Source organism: Budorcas taxicolor, chromosome 15, assembly GCF_023091745.1.
Source record: "Budorcas taxicolor isolate Tak-1 chromosome 15, Takin1.1, whole genome shotgun sequence".
Taxonomy (NCBI): Eukaryota; Metazoa; Chordata; class Mammalia; order Artiodactyla; family Bovidae; genus Budorcas; species Budorcas taxicolor.
Genome location: NC_068924.1, coordinates 46,888,270 through 46,907,556, shown reverse-complemented (window position 1 = coordinate 46,907,556; position 19,287 = coordinate 46,888,270). Strand labels below are relative to the sequence as shown.

Below are 19,287 nucleotides of genomic sequence, written 5' to 3'. Positions count from 1 at the left end.
TAAAATTTTATTATGATTTTGGTGTTGCTACATTCAGGCTTTTATAAAGCAAACTAAATTATATGGAATCCAGTTCCTCACTTACAAAAAGATTATACAGAATTTGCATAATTACTATTGTGAACATGAAATCATAAAATCTTTGTAATAAGTTCTGTAACTCCTAGGACAAAAGTGGCAGTAAAATGTGTCATATATTCATTCTGATTCCCTCTCACTGTAACTGAAATAAATCATTTTCAGAATACATGCTGCTTTATTTTCAACATTATTACGCCTCCAGTTTTAAGAAATACAATAAATTAATTAAAGAATGACATTTTCTTTAAATTTTGCCTAATGGTAAAATGTTTATGTGTAGCTGCTTTTTTTTTTTAAGTTCTGCACTAATCCTTTTTCCTTGAAATTGGATTTTAATTTGGGCTCTGTTTCCCCAGCTTTGCTTCCCTGGTGGCTCAGCTGATAAAAATCCCGCCTGCAATGTGGGAGACCTGGATTTGATCCCTGGGTTGGGAAGATCCCCTGAAGAAGGGAAAGGCTACCCACTCCAGTATTCTGGCCTAGAGAATTCCATGGACTATATAGTCCATGGGGGTCACAGAGTTGGACACAACTGAACAACTTTCCCTTTCCCTTTCCCCAGCTTTACAAAGCTGTCATTTATCGTGATACATTAGGACTCAGAAGTGTAATTGTAGAATTTCTTAACAATGGCGTAGGTAGGTGTTTTATGTGCCCTGGTCAACTTTAGTTTTACAGTGAGACATAAGTTGTCAGGAATGAAGAAAAAAGTGTTATCTTCCTTTAGTGAGATAAGAGGGGAATTATTTCTGCAGGGGATGTTCATTCAGGGTTTGGTGGGATCCCCAAGTCTTTTCAAATTTTTTATCCCAATTCAGCCTCCAATGGAGTTAAAGTTTAAAAACAAATGCCAAAGTGGATCAAGTGTGACTGCTCTCATTTCTGCTAGTTCCCCCAAATTCCCAGCTTCTTTAATTTTGGACAATCTTTGAATCCACAAGGGAGTCTAATGATAATTTTTTTTTTTTCGGTTTCTGCCTCTCTGGTGTGTATGCACACATCCACATCTTAAAACTCATCCTTGGAAACAGGGGGAAACTGGTCTTTTAAATTTATCCTTTTCCTTCCTTTCATCCCATTGCTACAATGAGTGATGCTCTGATACACTAGGAAAAATCTATACTCTTGAATTATTGACAAGTGACTCTCCAGGGTCATTGATAACTTTTCACTTACTGGGAGCCCAATCTTCCAGTTCAGGATGAAGCAACTAGTTAAAAGAGAATGAAGACCTGAATTTTTGTATTTAAAAAGAAAAGATCTGCACCCTGAGGGGTATTCACTTTCTAGTAGTGGCTCCTGGTCCCAGAAATAAAGCCCTCTGCTGAAGGTATATAACATTGATAAGTAGCTTCCAGTCAGATATTCTCTTCTCAGAGAAAGGACAAAGTAGGTGTCCTGGAACCTCTTCAGTAATTGGTGCTCAGAAAACAGGACAGTTACATGTGAGAAAATGAGAATTAAACATTATCTCACACAAAATTTTTGTTCTTTGCAGTAGCAGTGTTAGTCGCTCAGCCGTGTCCACCTCTTTGCAAGCTCACGAACTATAGCCCGCCAGGCTCCTCTGTCCATGGGATTCTCCAGGCAAGAATACTGGAGTGGATTGCCATTCCCTTCTCCAGAGGATCTTCCTGACCCAGGGATCGAACCCAGGTGTCCTGCTTTGTAGGCAGATTCTTTACCATCTGAGCTACAGGGAAGATCTTTGTTCTTTGCAGGCCCTCAACATATTGGATGATGTCCACCCACACTGGGAAAAGCAAACTACTTTACCAAGAACACATCCAATTCTAATGTCATCTGGAGACAACACCCACACAGACACACCCAGAAAGAATGCTTAATCTGGTCACCCAGTGACCAGTCAAGTTAACACATAAAATTAACCATCTCACTAATTTTTTAAATTCATTTTTATCATGTTAAAATTATAGGAATTCTATGTTACATAGTATTAGATGACATTGTGCAACAAATGATACTTCATAGTCTATATGAAATGTGTCATTTTGGCTATATTGCCCCCAACTTCTGAAAGTCAGCATCAGTGAACTCCCACTCTGTGATCACCCCTCTGACTGACCACCTCCGTGATTTCAGATTTGTTGGGCCGTTTCCTCTAACATGACCTAATAGGACAGACTGTCCACATTCACTTACTTCAGCTGGTGGACACAGGCCAGGGGAGAGCATGCCAGTGTTGCTGCCTCAAGGGAGCCCTCAGTGTGGGTCCTCACTGGGGAAAAGAGGATACTTTACTCCCTCCTCTTGATAGCACATTTGTAAGGAAATGAGGCAAGGTGGGTCTGTGAAATTACATTGCTCAGGAAGCCTAGTTTTCCAAAGGATGGGTTAGTTTGAAGACACATGACAACAGTTTCCAGGAGAAGAGCTGAGTCCAGTTCAGTTTAGTCGCTCAGTCGTGTCTGACTCTCTGCGACCCCGTGAATCGCAGCACGCCAGGCCTCCCTGCCCATCACCAGCTCCCGGAGTTCACTCAGGCTCCCGTGCACAGAGTCAGTGATGCTATCCAGCCATCTCATCCTCTGTCGTCCCCTTCTTCTCTTGCCCCCAATCCCTCCCAGCACCAAAGTCTTTTCCAATGAGTCAACTCTTCACATGAGGTGGCCAAAGTACTGGAGTTTCAGCTTTAGCATCATTCCTTCCAAAGAAATCCCAGGGTTGATCTCCTTCAGAATGGACTGGTTGGATCTCCTTGCAGTCCAAGGGACTCTCAAGAGTCTTCCCCAACACCACAGTTCAAAAGCGTCAATTCTTCAGTGCTCAGCCTCACTGACTCAGCAAATTCAGGCACAAAAGCCTTGTCACTTCCCCAAAAGCTCTATGTGGATACCTCTTATTGGTCTATAATTTCTCTTCTCCTTTCCTGTCCAAACTCCACCCCCTGGAATTTAACTTTCATTTCCCCTCATCTTCTATTTCGGATCATCATAGTGGAGGTCAGGCCCCTGGTGAAGTGAGTGAATCCTGAACACTCCTGCCCAGGGCCTGTCTTCACCCTTCTCCGACGAATCACAACTTCTCCGTTAGAGTGTGAGGCTAGCCGGCTGGTTTCTAGAGGGCAGAGTCTGAGAGACACAGAAGAAAAAAATGAAATCTGCTTGAGTGAGTTTAATTAGATGTCTGGAAGCTGTTTAAAGGGGGAAATGGCCTAGCCTGCAGGCTTCCTGCTGAGAGTGCTGACTGAAGAGCAGTCTCAGGGAGGGGAAGTCTTAGGAGAAGGGGGGTTGAAAGAAGAGAAAGGCTTGGTTTGTTCCTTGGAGGGACTAATTGTTTCTCAAGACTAAAATCTACCCGCAACTCCTTCCCATTCTGTTAAATTTCAATTGCAACTTGCTGAGGTCAGTCAGGATCCCTCATTTTTCAAGAGGTAGAAAATCCCTTCTATCAACAAGAACAAAGGCCAAGGGGTACTTGAGTCCTATTATTTTCATTTCATTCAGGGTATTACTGTAGTATTTCTGCATGATCGTATCAATAAATTCTCATTCCTTAGGCCTGTCTATGCTCAGGAGCTTGATGATGTGACAGCTGGCAGGCTCTTCTCTGTGGTATTCACTGGGCCAGACATGGAACTACTGCACTTCCTTATGGAACTACTGCACTTCCTTACATCCCTATCCTGCTCAAGCTTCTCTATGAGCTGGATTTGCCACTCAGAACCAGCTCAGCTGAGAGATCAGGAGCAAGATGAGCACCTGGGAAAAATGTCTAAAAGTGATGTCTGGAAGCATCTAACTTCTAGTAACAGGGACATCTAACTTTCCCTTTTAAAATCTACTTACTTGATTGGTGTTCATGATATAAAAAGATGTCAGAGAAGCATTATTATATCCACATCACTAGACCCGAAAGGGAAATAAGTTAGTGCAGCCTCCACATTTATTTCCCTTCCTCCTTATAGAATGTCCAGCTGTACCCACTGTACTCAGGCACAGAATGTGAAATTGGAAAGTGCCAGTCACTCAGTCAAGTCCAGTTCTCTGCGATTCTATGGACTGTAGCCCACCAGGCTCCTCTGTCCATGGAATTCTTCAGGCAAGAATACTAGAGCGTGTTGCCATTCCCTTCTCAAGGGATCCTCCCGACCCAGTAACTCAAGCACAGACACAAGTCAAATCTCTTTCCTCACCAGGAGTTCCCCCTTTCTGATCAAATCTTTCTTCATCAGTGCTGACTTTGGAGATTATCATCTCTGCTACATATTCCTCATTCCTTCTCAACCATAGTTGGTTTTAGACCTTTGTCTTCTGAGCTCATACAGTTCACCTCTGTCAGGCCAGTTACTATAGGGTCTTAGAACTGAGTTGTTAGTTTACTGTTTTGGGTTTTATTTTACCAGCATTGCAAGGAATTTATATTAAATAATAGTAGATGACTACCTTGGAAGTAAACAAAGCACAATTTCACTTTACAGTTCTATTTAAGAAGAAAGACTCTTTCCATATAATATCCATAATTTGTGGTTTTATCGTACTTAGTAGAAACAGTTTTACTGCAATCACAAAAGAAGAAAATTCTGTCTATAAATTTCCTATTTGAACTTTATATGTGTACACTTGCATACACACATAACCAAAACCAAAATAGTCGAAAAAGAAATTAAGAAAGTAGAAGAGATTGATCTGGTGAGCAAAGGAAAGCAAAAATGATATCAACCAGTTAAAAACAAAACTAAAACCTAAGCTGGAAAACAAAACTAAAGCAATATGACAGCTGGGGAATAAAGCAAAGAAAGCAAAACAGACTAATAAACATGGTGAGAAAAAGAGAGAAAAGGAAGAAAAGAAAGAAAGAAATGAAAAGTTAAATAGAAGTAGGTAAAGAAGATTTATATATACTAAAGAATAACTACAACAGGAAAAGAATAAGAAGAGCAAGCAAAATATATATGTAGAAAAATAATAATAATAAATTTTTTTAATTAAAAAAAATGGGGGGAAAAAACCTTCACAACTGCGAAAGGCCAATGTAGAGGCAGATAAAATTAAGGAAATGAGAAGACTAACAATAACAAAAATTCTCCAAAGTGTAAATAGATTTAATAGCATTAATAAAATCAACAACTACAGCAACAGAGGGAAAATAAGGAAAAGAGAAAAAAAAAATCCAGAAACAATGACAGAACAAGTTAAAATATAAGAATAATAAACATTTTTCTTGGATATTATCTGTTAGTGTCTTTTCCCTCGCTGTCATAGTCCACCTCACCTCCCTAGAATGCCCTCCAATACTGGGCTAGTCTCTAGACCTGATTCTAATCTGGCCCTACTCCTGCATTTTCTTGTCTCTAATGTCTGCATCGGCCTGTGCTAGCGCATTTTCTTTTGCAGGACCTCTCGTTGTCCTTATATATATTCCGTAGACACAAAGTCTGACTAGTTGATCACGTGAATTTAATCTGCAGCTTTTACCACTTGTGGGAAGGTTCTGGGTTCTCTTCCTTAGCCACACTACCCCTGGATTTCAATGGTGGTTTTATCTGCACCTCTGCATGTGAGTGGTCTATAGGGCTTTGCTCCTGAGGCTGCTCTGGAGGACTTGGGTTTGCCCCAGGGAGGACCTGGTATGGGGGCAGTGCAGCTGCTTGGATCGCAGGGGCCCTGGCAGTACTGGGTACTAAGAGGAACCAGTGGCTAGGACAACAGGGAATAAGGGGCCCTTAGGGTTTTTCCTAGCCTCTAGCTGCTCTGTCCAAGTGGGGCTCATTCGAGGGGGTGGCACAGGAGCTTGGAGCCATGGCAACTGTCACAGAAGATATGGTGCTATTAGGGTTTTGCCGGGTTCCACTTTCCACGGAGTTCTCCAGGCAAGAACACTGGAGTGAGCTGCCATTCCCTTCTCGAGGGGATCTTCCTGAACCAGGGATCAAACCCAGGTCTCCTGCAATACAGGCAGATTCTTTACTGTCTGAGCCACCAGGGAGGCCCACAACTTGCTTCTGGCAGCTCTGTCCCAGTGAGGATTGAGCATGGAGATGACACAGCTGCTTGGCTCGTGGGAACTCTGGTGGTGTCAAGTGCTCAGGGTCATCAACTGCCTCAGCCGCAAGAGCTACAGTCCTATTAAGAGTCTTCTCCTAGCCTCTAAGAGGAGTCACTCAGTCGTGTCCTGCTCTTTGCGATCCCATGGACCGTAGCCTATCAGATTCCTCCATCCATGGAATTTTCCAGGCAAGAATACTGGAGTGGGTTGGCTTTCCCTTCTCCAGAGTATCTTCCTGACCCAGGGATTGAACCCATATCTCCCACACTGCAGGCAGACACTTTACCATCCGAGCCACCAGGGAAGCCTCTGGGAGCTGGCAATTAGAGGGCCTCTTTGACTAGGCCTTCTCTGTTGCCTGACCCATTCAGTCATTTACAGGACTCCCCCCTGCTCCAGTTGGGGTCCTTCCCTTTTTCTTGGGACCTCCAGGACTTACAGGACCCTCCCCCACTCTGGAGGCCTTCTCTGTTTCTCAGCACATCAAGCACTTAAAGGGCCACCCTGACTGGAGTCCTTCTCTGCTGCTTGGTGCATCAGGCACTTACAGGGCCAATCTCTCTGGGGTGTTTCTTTGTCTCTGTCTCTGGACAGGGTCCCCGCTGTCCAGTGATGATGTGTGGGGAGAGAGAGGCTATGGAGATGGCTCTGTCTCCTGTGTGTGACTCAGCAGGATCACCCTGACTCCATGTTTGCTTGGCTTTCCTTCACAAACATTTCCCACTGCATCTCCTCCCACAATCCCCTTGGGCTGTCTCCCTGCAGTCAACAGCAAAGCTTGCCCTGGGATTGCTCTCCAAGCTCTGTGCTCCAGCTCCCAGTTGCTGCACTTTCTAGGGGACTTCTGTCCCTGTCCGGAGTATATATGGCTGCAGCAAGGGTTGTCTGTGTGATTATCATTCCATTCAGACTGCGACAGACCAGCTGCTTCACTCTCAACAGCCTCAAATGCTTCACCTCTACCCAAAACAGTTGTCCCAATGTGTGGATCTGACCCCTGCTTCAGTTCCTCCACCCTCCAGGGGTAAATCCAGTCCTACTCTCCTCTTTTTCACCCTTCTTCCTTTGTCCTCTTGAGTTTTTCATGGTTTTATATATTCTTTTCTGCTGGTCCGGTATTCCTGTCCATTCTTAGCTGGTGTTCTGCAAAATCTTCTGTGTCTGGAGGTGTATTCCTGATGTATCCATGGAGAGAGATGTGCTTCACATCCACATACTCCTCTGTCATCTTGGATCTAAGTCCTCTTTTTACATTCATCTTACTTCATATAAATATTAGCCCTACTACCAGCACACAATTCATCAATGATAATTAGTTTAATGACCTGGACTAATATTTTGAGATGTTTTTTCTCAAGACTGACATTCATTTTATCTATGTTTATATACTTTTAAATATCAGACTTCTATAATTCAATGAATCTTTTTAGGCCAAGGTGAAATCACTATTTATATAGACAGAACCTAGCAGAGTTCACTCATTGCTCTGAGTGTTAATCGGGTCCGTGAAGTTTCTTTCCTTCACTCAGTGGGATAGGAGACAGGTCTCTGAAGGAGGATCCCTAACATATTAAGTTCAGCCTCATTCTGTAAACTGAATACACATGATCTTTGTAAGTCATTGTCTCCATTTATACATTAGATGAAGGGTTTCCTCTTATACATACAAACACATTGTCATATATGAGGTCATGATGATATGGGAAATCATTGTCAGTGCATAGCAAATGATGGCATGGTTACACTGTAAATACTTTAGATAGAGCAGGTCTTTATGATGAGAGACTATGTCAGAAGACAGTTTACTGAACTATAAGAGAGAGTCATATGGATGTCAGTGGCAGCATCCGGTGCTGAGAGAAGAGTGGATATAAAAGCCCCATGGCTTTAAGTGGTTTCAGTCTTTTGATACTGAGACTGCTTCCTGGGCACTGGAAAGAAAAAGCAGGATGGATGGTGCATCATATAAGTATCTTAGTAGAAAAAGTATCAAGGCAACTTTTCTTTGGTAAAATTTAAATAGCAAGAATCACTGCACAGATAAGGATGGAATTTGATATGATATGAATCAAGAACTGATAGTAAAGTGCTTAAAAAATTATGATGAAATGTCATTTTGATCAGGTCCCTTGTTTCCCTCGTTTTCCCTTTCCTGTTTTCTCTATAGTTTCTTTTAGGTTCTCCATATTTCTTGGCCTGTATAACATTTATAAGCAATTATGATCATGTACTTCTACCTTTCTTAATCTGCCCCTTTTATCTTTCTCAATAATGCAAATATCTGTGAACAAGAGAATGCTCAGAATTCAGGACAGGTAGGAGGAGGGGACAAGTTGCCATGGCTTCAGGAAAATCAGTGAACCTACAGGAGAAGTTGACCTGCCCCATTTTCCTGGAGCTTCTGACAGAACCCTGAACCATGACTATGGCCACAGCTTCTGTCAAGCCTGCAACACTGCAAACAACAATGAGTCCGTGATTGGCCTAGATGGGGAGAGCAGGTGCCCTGTATTCAGAATCAAGTATGAACCTGGGAACCTGCAGCCTCATTGGCACCTAGCCAGCATAGTGGAGTGACTCAGGGAGGTCAAGGTGAACCTGGAGGAGCAAGAGAGAAATCTATCTGTGCCATGGAGAGAAAGTCCTGCTCTTCTGTGAGGAGGATGACAAGGTCATTTGCTGGCTTTGCAAGCGGTCTCAGGAACACCATGGTCACCACACATTCCTCATGGAGGAGGTTGCCCAGAAGTGCCGGGTAAGAGACCAGAATGGAGGAAACACTAGGCAAAAATGGTACTTCAGGGGAAATGTCTACTTTGCACTGGACTTTGATAACTTGTTCACCATGAACCTGGGGCTTGTGATCTCTCTTCTTCATATGCTCAGTTTCTGATGCCTGAGGGACATTTCAGTGTATTCCTCCAATCATAAAGTAATAACCCTACACACGGCTCAGACAGTAAAGAATCTGCCTGCGATGCAGGAAACTGGATTCCCTCCCTGTGTTGGGAAGATCCTCTGGAGAAGGGATTGGCTACCCTCTTCAGTATTCTTGCCTGGAGAATTCCATGGACAGAGAAGCCTGGCAGGCTATAGTCCATGGGGTTGCAAAGAGTCCGACATGTCAGAGAGTGACCAACACTTGGACACTTCGACCCTACACACAGACACTTAGCCAGAAGTAGACATTCATGTACCTTGCGCTAATAGGTGGAGATCTGATGTTCAAGAGAACATTACCCCTTTGAACAGGAGGGTAACTAGGACACTAAGTGGAAGAGATAGAAATTGTTTCCTTGCTATAGGATCAGGTTTCTCCGAGAACAAAGAGAACCAGTCTTCTCTTGGCAAGTGTATGGTGACTTCTATTGCTTGAGTTGTAAAGAACACATAACCTATCTGATTTTTTCCCCCCGAAGTCACGTATTCTAATTGCTGTTCTCAGTTCTGTAAAGTCTATTCACTTTGGAAAACATCTTCATTTGTCTACCATTTATTTTCTACATTGATGTTGAGAAAACCGTAGCTTGACTCTGATGGGATTCTTTATTCACAGTGGAAACTCCAGGAATTTTTGAAGAGGCTGAGGAGGGAGCAGCAAGAAGCTCAGAAGCTGAAGGCTCAAGTCAGAGGAGAGATGAATACTTGGAAGGTAGGAGGAGGCACTTCCTGAAGGAGTTAGATATCTGAGCAGGACCTCGGGTTGATCACAAGGAGCTGCCTTCTTCTTTGTTCCCTGACAATTAGTCACTTGGCTAGTCCTCTTCTTCACCATTTCCGTGATAGGAGTGGGTGCTGAATAGGGAATATATCACAAAAGAATACAGATATTGGGAGGGAGGTGTTCATAGAGAGGGACTTTCTGGTGAGGATAACTGGTGAATTTCACATTCCATTCCTGCCATGTTTATTAGCCTTTAACTCTTCTTGGAATCCATTTGGCAATGTCCCATGGTTCTGTCCTCAGTGCTCAACTTTTTGGCAGAGGAAGGAGGGAGGGGGTCAGGAGTAATGCAGGGAAGCGTGACTATCCTGGACAGATGTGTGATGGCCGAGCTATACTCATGAGGATCTCCTTTTAGCTGAGGGTTAGCCTCAGTAATGCAGACTTGAGGCCGTTAATGTGAAATGTGCTGGTGGTAGCGGTTTAGTCGCTAAGTTGTGTCTGACTCTTGAGACCCTATGGACTGTGTAGCCTGCCAGGCTCATCTGTCCATGGGATTCTCCAGGCAAGAATACTGGAGTGGGGTGGCATTTCCTTCTCCAGGGGATCTTCCTGACCCAGGAATCGTGTCCGGGTCTCCTGCATTGCAGGCTGATTCTTTACCAACTGAGCTGCTAGGGAAACCTTTGAAAAGTGACGGAGAGAAAAAAAACAGGAAAAGTCAGTTTCCTTAAGCATTGCTTTCCTGCTCCTCTTTCTCTCATTCCTAAGAATGAAATACAACATGAGAGAGAAAATATCCAGGCAGATTTTTTAAACCTGAGAGAGATCCTGAACAGTGAGGAGTTGAAGGAACGGCAAAATCTAAAGCCTGAGGAAGAGGTTGGTCTATGTAACCTGCGAACGAGCTGATCCAGCAGAGCCAGCTGGTGAGAGATCTCATCTCAGATGTGGAGCATCATTTTCAGGAACCAAAAAACGAGATGCTGCAGGTAAAACTGAGGAAGAAGGCCCTGCATTTGAGACCTAAGAAAAATGAAGACAAAATTTCATCTCTTCTGTGTGGCTGTGCTCTTTCTGGTGTTGTCACTAAGGTTGCTTTGTGCCCTGCAGCCCCCTTCCCTCATAGCTCCATTGATAAAGGATCCTCCTGCAGTGCACAAGAACCCGGTTCACTTTCTGGGTCGGGAAGATCCGCTGCAGAAGGGATAGGGTACCCACTCCAGTAATTCTGGGCTTCCCTTGTGGCTCAGCTGGTAAAAAATCTGTCTGCAATACGAGAGTCCTGGGTTCAATCCCTGGGTCGGGAAGATCCCCTGGAGAAGGAAAAGGCTACCCACTCCAGCATTCCGGCCTGGAGAATTCCATGAACTATGTGTGTAGCCCGTGGCTTTGCAAAGAGTCAGACACGACTGAGTGACTTTCAGTCTTACTCTCATGCAGCTCAGGTTCCCATATTTCATAGATGCTTGACTTACGGGAAAGTGGAATCTTCTTTACCTGCCAGAGACCTAGAATTGGAGACAATTCTCTTACATTTTAATTTTCCCCTGAGTATAGAAGAGAGCCTGTATCTTTTTGTATAGATTTCCAAGAAACAGACTTTATTTTAAGGAATATTTTTACCTTGCTGCAAATCACTGATCCATTTGGTCACATATGCAAGAAGAAGTCAGAATGGAAAGACAGCATCTTTGTGTTTGTATTTGCACACCTACATGTCAGCGTTAAGATCTTTACAAGCACATGAAATTCAGACCACTCTTCATTTAGTATTCATGATGTCATCTTTTCCTGGGTTTTGTAATTATTCCCAGGTATCATAAAATCTCAGGGTATTTTGACACTCACCATTTTGGGGAGTAGCCTTTGAAAGCATGGGGACTCTTGACAAACACTACTATGTCTCAAACACCCAGGTTCTGCAAACCTGAGTGGAGTTTTATGCCTGGAGTATCTTATTTCAAGAAGTGTCTTCACATATTAGCAGTGTGACCTAGAATAACATCCTTAACTGCTGTGTTTATTTTGTTAATGTAATCATGATATAAAAACTATGCCATACATAATATTATTGTCAGATGATACATGATATTTTCTCCTTGGAAAGACCCTGATGCTGGGAAAGATTGAGGGCGGGAAGAGAAGGGGACGACAGAGGTTGAGATGGCTGGATGTCATCACTGACTCAATGGACATGAATTTGAGCAAACTCCGGGAGATGCTGAAGGTCAAGGAAGCCTGGTATGCTGCAGTCCATAGAATCATAGAGTCAGACATGATTGAGCGACTGAACAACAACAAAATGATACTAAGTGAGAAGCATCGAAGTGTCTCAATAACAAGTATTTGACCTATGGAATACCAAAAAATGCAACCTGTCAGTGTCTCATTAAACAGGTTTGTGCTTTCAGGGACACAAGGATTCTTTTTACTGATGCATCATTTTCCAGATCCTAGATCACCTTTGTGCTGCTGTCAAGACTATTCCAGCTCTGCCTGTCATGGAAAAGCATGTGTGCCTAGGCGTGTATGTCTCTGTGGTTGTGGGATTACAGTTTTAATATAATTTCAAAATTGCTACATACTTGCTCTTATTATTGTGATCCACACAGTCAAAGGCTTTGGCATAGTCAATAAAGCAGAAATAGATGTTCTTCTGGAACTCTCTTGCTTTATCCATGATCTAACAGATGTTGGCAATTTGATCTCTGGTTCCTCTGCCTATTCTAAAACCAGCTTGAACATCTGAAAGTTCAGAGTTCACGTACTGCTAAAGCCTGGCTTGGAGAATTTTGAGCATTACTTTACTAGCATGTGAGATGAGTGGAATTGTGAGGTAGTTTGAGCACTCTTTGGCACTGCCTTTCTGTGGGATTGGAATGAAAACTGACCTTTTCCAGTCCTGTGGCCACTGCTGAGTTTTCCAAATTTGCTGGCATATTGAGTGCCGCACTTTCACAGCATCATCTTTCAGGATTTGAAATAGCACAACTGGAATTCCATCACCTCCACTAGCTTTGTTCATAGTGATGCTTTCTAAGACCCACTTGACTTCACATTCCAGGATGTCTGGCTCTAGGTGAGTGATCATACCATCGTGATTATCTTGGTCATGAAGCTCTTTTTTGTACAGTTCTTCTGTGTATTCTTGCCACCTCTTCTTAATATCTTCTGCTTCTGTTAGGTCCATATCATTTCTGTCCTTTATTGTACCCATCTTTGCATGAAATATTCCCTTGGTATCTCTAATTTTCTTGAAGAGATCTCTAGTCTTTCCCATTCTATTGTTTTCCTCTATTTCTTTCCATTGATCGCTGAGGAAGGCTTTCGTATCTCTTCTTGCTATTCTTTGGAACTCTGCAGACCACCTGACCTGCCTCTTGAAAAAGCTATATGCAGGTCAAGAAACAGCAGTTAGAACTTGATATAGAACAACAGACTGGTTCCAAGTAGGAAAAGGAGTACGTCAAGGCTGTATATTGTCATCCTGCTTATTTAACTTCTATGCAGGGTACATCATGAGAAACATTGGGCTGGAAGAAGCACAAGCTGGAATCAAGATTGCCGGGAGAAATATCAATAATCTCAGATATGTAGATGACACCACCCTTATGGCAGAAAATTAAGAGGAACTGAAAAGCCTCTTGATGAAAGTGGAAGAGGAGAGTGAAAAAGTTGGCTTAAAGCTCAGCATTCAGAAAATGAAGATCATGGCATCTGGTCTCATCACTTCATGGGAAATAGATGGGGAAACAGTGGAAACAGTGTCAGAATTTATTTTTTGGGCTACAAAATCACTGCAGATGGTGATTGCAGCCATGAAATTAAAAGATGCTTACTCCTTGGAAGGAAAGCTATGACCAACTTAGATAGCATATTGAAAGGCAGAGACATTACTTTGCCAACAAGGGTCTATCTAGTCAAGGCTATGGTTTTCCCAGTGGTCAGATATGGATGTGAAAGTTGGACTGTGAACAAAGCTGAGTGCCGAAGAATTGATGCTTTTGAACTGTGTTGGAGAAGACTCTTGAGAGTCCCTTGGACTGCAAGGAGATCGAATCAGTCCATTCTGAAGGAGATCAGCCCTGGGTTTTCTTTGAAAGGAATGATGCTAAAGCTGAAGCTTCAGTACTTTGGCCACCTCATGCGAAGAGTTGACTCACTGGAAAAGACTCTGATGCTGGGAGGGATTGGGGGCAGGAGAAGGGGACGACCAAGGATGAGATGGCTAGATGGCATCACTGACTCGATGGGCGTGAGTCTGAGTGAACTCCAGCAGTTGGTGATGGACAGTGAGGCCTAGCGTGCTACAATTCATGGGGTCGCAGAGAGTCGGACACAACTGAGCAACTGAACTGAACTGAACTGAACTGCTCTTATTAAATAAACAGATTCTTTACCAACTGAGCCACTAGAGAAGTCCTACTAAGTAAACTAGATTCTGTGAGATCCAGGATCTTATTTGTAAAATATATATATACAGAATTTACCTAGTTATCATTATGTGTATTAAACAATACAACATTTGTAATAACTTCTGTAACTTCTAGCTCAAAAGTGGTACTCTATATAATGTGTATTCATTTTCTGCTTCCCTCTCACTGTGACTAAAATAAGTCATTTTCAGAATAAATATTATATTCAACATGATAACCCTCTCTATGTTTTAGAAACAGCATACATTGATGAAAGAATTGCAATTTTATTTAAATCTTACCTAATTGTAAAATAAATGTTTCTGGATAGTGCCTTATTTTATTTTTTCAAAATATTGTACAATAATGCTATTTCTTTGAATTCAAATTTCAAGTTAGGCTCTGTTTGCCCCAAAGTTACCATTCACAGTGATACATTAAGACTCAGAAGTATAATTGTGAAATTTCTTAACACTGATTTAGGTAGGTATTTGTGTGTCCTGGTCAGCCTTACTTTTTTAATGAGTTAAAAGTTCTCAGGAATGAAGGAAAAAGTATGATATCTTTCTTCAGTGAGATAAGAGGGGAATCACTTCTGCACTGGATGTTCATTCAGGGCTTGGTGGGATCCTCATGTCTTTTGGAATTTTTAATCCCTATGGAGTCAAAATTATTTTTTTTTAAAGTGGATCCAGTTTATTTTTTCTTATCCATACTCGTCCCTAAGAATTCTCAACTTTCTACCTTTGGATGAACTTTGACTTGACAAGGGTTTCCAAAGAGGAATTTTTCCAGTTTTTGTGTCTGTGTGTGTATGCACACATCTATGTCTTAGCACTCACCCTTGGAAACAAGGGAATATTGGTGTTTTAAATACTTCCTTTGATCTCTGCCTTCCTATCTTCCCAATGCTACAATGACTGGCATTCTGACTCACTAGAAAAATTCTGTACTCTTTAATTATTGACAAATGACTCTCCAGGGCCACTGATGCTGTTTCATTTACTGGAATGCTCAGTTCTCCAGTTCAAGAGGAAGTACCTAGTTATGAGAAACTGAGGAGCTGGATTTTTGTATACAACAGAAAAGATCTGCACACAGAGGGGCATTCCCTTTTAACCAGGACTCCTGGGTTTCACTGGTAGCATGGCTGGTAAAGAATCTACCTGCAATGCAGGAGACCTTGGTTCAATTGGGAAGATCCCCCAGAGAATGGAATGGCTACCCACTCCAGTATTCTGGCCTGGAGAATTCCATGGACAGAGAAGCCTGGCAGGCTACAGTCCATGGGGTTGCAAAGAGTCAGCCATGAATAAGTGACTTTCACTGGCATGAGAAGTGAAGCCCTTTCCCAAAAAGAATATGACACTTATAAGTCATTCCCAGTCACATGTTCTTTTCTTGGTTAAAGACTGAAGAAGGTGTCCTGGAAGCTCCTCAGTCACTGGTGATGGGAAAACTGTAACTGCACACATGAGAACGAGAACCGTGCATTTCCTCCCACCATATACAAAGGCAAACTCAAGATAGATTAAAGGCCTAAATGTAAGTCCTGAAACCACAAAGCTCACAGACGAGAACATAATTAAACACTGTTTCACATAAATCACGGCAATATATTTTTGAATTTATATCCAAAGGCAAAGGAATAAAAGCAGAAGTAAACAAATAAGACTGAATTAAAAGCATTCACACAATGAAAGAAACATTTGACAAAATAAGATATACTGAATGGGAGAAAATTTGCAACTGAGATGAATAATACTGGGTTAATACCCTAAATTTTAAACAGTTCATACAACTCAATATCAAAAACAAACAAACAAACACAAAATATCACTGTTTGGCTCATGTCTGGAAATTGCTGCTTATTGGTGTCATTATCTTTATTATAGTTCACCTCTGCCAAGAAAAAACACAGAATTCCTTCCTTAGTGTATTATTCAAGGTACTTCAGAGAAACAGAATATCTGTTTATATATCTATTTTCATTGTGAATATTTATTTGAAGATTCTTTAACGTAAGGTATTGGCTCACATAATTACAGACCCTGAGAAATTCCGGGTCTGCAACCTAGAAATCTATGTAACTCAGTCCAAGTCCGAAGCTTGGGGCCACAGTACAGTCTAGTCTAAACGCGGTAGAAGAGTACATCTCAGCTCAAGTAGCCAGACAGGAGCAGGAAGAACAAATTCTTCCTTCTTCCACAAGTTTGTTCTTTCCAGATCCCGCAACAAATTGAATGATGATGCTCACCCACTCTGGAAAAAGCAAACTACTTTACTGAGTCCACAGATCTAATTCTAATCTCATCTGGAAACGACACCCACACAGACACATCTAGAACACACAAATGACCAGTTGATGTTAACACACAAAATAAATTTTACAGCTTCATTATATAAGATCTTAAGGATTATATGTTAAACAGTAGTACTCTTGCCTGGAAAATCCCATGGACGGAGGAACCTGGTGGGCTGCAGTCCATGGGGTCGGGAAGAGTTGGACATGACTGAGAAACTTCACTTTCACTTTTCACTTTCCTGCATTGGAGAAGGAAATGGCAACCCACTCCAGTGTTCTTGCCTGGAGAGTCCCAGGGACAGGGCAGCCTGGTAGGCTGCCGTCCATGGGGTCGCACAGAGTCTGACATGACTGAAGTGACTTAGCAGCAGATGTCATTGCTCAACAAATAACCCTCCTACAGTTTACTCTTCCTCAACCTATTTAGTAAAAGTGTCATTTTGCAACATAGCATCCAGCTTCTGAATGTCAGCATCAGTGAACGACCACTCTGTGATCACCTCTCTAACTGACCACCTGAGTGATTTCAGATTTGTTGAGCCATTTCCTCTAACATGACCTAGTAGGACAGACTGGACAGATTCACTACTTCAGATGGTGAACAGGCCAGTAAAGAGCAAACCAATGCTGCTGCCTCAAGGGAGTCCTCAGTGTGGGTCTTCACTGGGATAAAGAGGGTACTTTACTCCTGCATCTGACAGCTCTTTAGTAAGGAAACAGGACAAGGTTGGTGTGTGAAATTGCATTGCTTAGGAAGCCTAAGTTTTCCAAAGGTCTGATTATTTTGAAGAGACTTGAGAATAGCTTCTCGGAGAAGAGCTAAGAATAAAAAGCACTCACTGACTCACCAAGCACAGGCACAAAAGCCTCGTTAGTTTCCAGAGGCCCTATGTGGATGCCTCTTACTGGCCTTATAGTTTCTCTCCTCCTTTCCTAGCCAAACTCCACCCACTAGAATTTAACTTTCAGTTTCCTTCAGGCTCTTGGTGAGGCGAGTGAATCCTGAGCACATATGTTCAAGACATGTGTTTACTCTTCTCCAAGGAATGACAACGTCTCCATTCATATCTGAGAATAACTAAGTGGTTTGTGGAGGGCAGAATTTGAAAGATACACAAGAAAAAAACGGAATCTGCTTAGGTGAGTTTTATGTGTTGTCTGTAAGCTGTAGCCCTGGGATTTCTTTGGAAGGAATGATGCTAAAGCTGAAACTCCAGTACTTTGGCCACCTTATGCGAAGAGTTGACTCATTGAAAAGACTTTGATGCTGGGAGGGATTGGGGGCAGGAGGAGAGGGGGACGACAGAGAATGAGATGGCTGGATGGCATCACTGACTCGATGGACGTGAATCTGAGTGAACTCCGGGAGTTGGTGATGGACAGGGAGGCCTCGCGTGCTGCGATTCACGGGATTGCAAAGAGTCAGACATGACTGAGCGACTGAACTGAACTGAACTTAAGCTGTTCTAAATGGGGGAAAGGTTCAGCTTGCAGGCTTCCTGGTTAGACTGCTGGCTGAAGATCAGTCTGGTAGAGAGAAAGTCTTAAGAGAAAGGTGGTTGGAGGAAAAGAAAGGCTTTGTTTGTTCCTTGGAGGGACGGTATTTCTATAGGCTGAATCTACCCACAGAGACTGAATTCTGTAAGTATGAATCAAACATACTGAGAACAGCCAGAATCTTTGGTCTTTCAGAGTTAGACCGTCCCTTTCCTCAAAAACAGGTCAAAGGCTGAAGGGTCTTCCAGTCCTGATATTTTCATTTCTATCAGTGTAGAAATACAGTATTTCTGTATGGCTGTATAGATCATTTCTCATTCCCCAGGTTTTCCTGTGCTCAGGAATCAGATGCTGTGACATCTGGCAGGCTCTGCAGCCTCTCATGAATTCTCTTGTCCAGACACAGGGAAATGCTGCACTTCCTTACATTCCCTAACCTGTTCATGCTTCTCCTTCAGTGGGATGTGCCACCCAGAAGCAGCTCAGCTGAGAGATTGGGGCAAGGAGAACACGTCGGAAAAACTTCCAGAAGTGCCATCTGGAAGCATCTAATGTCTAGTAACAGTGACATCAAACTTGTTACTTGATTGTTAATAAGGATAGCAAAAGATGTTAGAGAAGTATTCTTATACCGCATCATGAGACTTATGAGGGAAGTTAAGTTAGAGGAACCACCTGTTTATCTACCTTCCTCTTTCTTATAAGGGTACAGCTGTACCCACTGTGCTCAAGGCACAGAAACAGAAGTCAAATCTTTCTTCTCACCATGACCTCTTCTCTGTTGACCAAATCTTATTTGGACATTATCACTCCTGCTACACATTCCTTGTCGCCCTCTCAGCCACAGAAGATGTTAGAAACAGCTTCTGAATTCGCAGTGAACCTGTCATGGTCATTAATACACGATTTTCAAATAGATTTGTTACTTTACTGCTTCAGCTTTTATTTTGCAAGTGTTGTCAGTAGTTTACACTATATAATAGTAGAAAACTGCCTGGCACATAAAACAAAGCACAATTTCACTTTCCAATTTGATTCTCAAAAATGATGGTTTCCCATGCAACATCAGGAACTTGTGGCTCTCTCACATTAAGAGAAACAGCTTTGCTGCAGTCACAGAAGAAAGTTCTGCTTATACATTTCCTGTTTGTATTTTTACATAATTATTGTAGTTTTATGTCCTTTTTTGTTGATCTGTAGTTGGTACCTCTGAGATACTATGAGTTTATATTCTCGTGAGCTCAAATGTCAGATGACCAACCTGCAAGGTGCAATCACCTGAAGGTTTTATCAGGCAGAGGTGACTCATGTTC

General features: G+C 42.4%; 1 pseudogene; it reads left to right on the top strand.

Annotated features, from left to right (window-relative positions):
• Window positions 1-8,428: 8,428 nt before the first annotated feature.
• On the top strand, window positions 8,429-18,561 carry LOC128059862 (tripartite motif-containing protein 5-like; annotated as a pseudogene).
• Window positions 18,562-19,287: the final 726 nt, after the last annotated feature.